Below are 1,165 nucleotides of genomic sequence, written 5' to 3'. Positions count from 1 at the left end.
TCTCACTGGGCTGCAAATGTTGGCAAAATCATTTAGGAGGGAGTCTTTAAAATGTCTCAAACCGTTTCTGAGGATTCTCAGTTTGCTTGAATAACTCTGAGGCTTGTTGCTTAAAGTCCGAACACAAAGATTTGTTTGTCTTCACAGACATCAGGATCCCTCCTTTTGTAGATATCTGTAAACTCCCTGAAGACTTCGGCCCACATTTTGCAGACGTGTCAATCATTGTGAGTCCTAGTGAAAATTAATTTTGTGTCTTTAACCGGTCGTCACTGAAGTTCTACCTCAGCCCACATTTATAGTTCCCTCTGCTGGAGCATGCTCCGGAAACAAAGTGTCTAATAAAGATAGACAGAAATGTCAGTATTCATCGATTATTCTTTATTATTGGTGTGGTTTTTAAACCTGAACCTTCAGGTCTGTAGCCTGTAGTCTGAAGCTTTCTGTCATCTGACATCCTGCAGGTGTCAAAATATAAGACGAGAATTACAAAAACTGAACTGAGACTGGTTCGAGACTTCTCAACATTTAGGTGCCGTGACTGGAAGCCTCTTCATGTCACAGACAGGAACTAAGAACCCAGCAAAGGTTTGGAGACATTTCAGAGACTCCCTGAAGAACACAGCTTCCTTCCAGCTTCCTGTCAGTGAAACGATAACGCCGCTCCTCTGACCTGCCGTAGATCTGGATCAGCTCGGTCCCCTGCCTGTCCCCTGCCTGTCCCCTGTCCTCTCACCCTCTGGGAAGTTTCCACTCTCTCAACTTTTAATATTTTACCCGAGCCGTGACGATGACTAACGAGCTCCACCTGCGGCGCTGCGAGCACTCGCTTTATGGCCTCATTTGTGAAGATCCAGGGCAGATTAGCAGGAAGTCAAGGCGCTGCAGGTTCATGAAGCATTTCCGTGGCCACAGGTTAAAGGTCACCTGCGGCCTCTGCATACCTCGGTCGGAGTTTAGGCATGGCCATGTGTGGTTTCACTGTCAGAGATCTTCCTGCTCTGGTTTACCTCCACCAACCCTGTGTCTCTGTGTCTCTGTCCTCTCCCTGTCCCCGTCCCTGTCTTGTGCTGACGAGCAGCCCGGAGTTTTGGCCGCAGACGAGGTAACGTTCCCTCCGGGGTTCTGCTCGCCGACCCGGCCGGGGAGGAGGGGGGGGGGGGGG

The 1,165-nt window shown here is 49.5% G+C and overlaps 1 protein-coding gene across 4 annotated transcripts in view; it reads left to right on the top strand.

The window, feature by feature from the left end:
* The window catches only part of blnk (B cell linker), a 29,808-nt gene that overhangs the window by 13,363 nt on the left and 15,280 nt on the right, over positions 1-1,165 (top strand). The window lies entirely within an intron of this gene.

This window comes from Kryptolebias marmoratus, linkage group LG22, assembly GCF_001649575.2.
Source record: "Kryptolebias marmoratus isolate JLee-2015 linkage group LG22, ASM164957v2, whole genome shotgun sequence".
NCBI classification, from domain to species: Eukaryota; Metazoa; Chordata; class Actinopteri; order Cyprinodontiformes; family Rivulidae; genus Kryptolebias; species Kryptolebias marmoratus.
The sequence above is the reverse complement of the archived record's forward strand: the minus strand, read 5'-3'. Positions and strand labels throughout refer to the sequence as shown.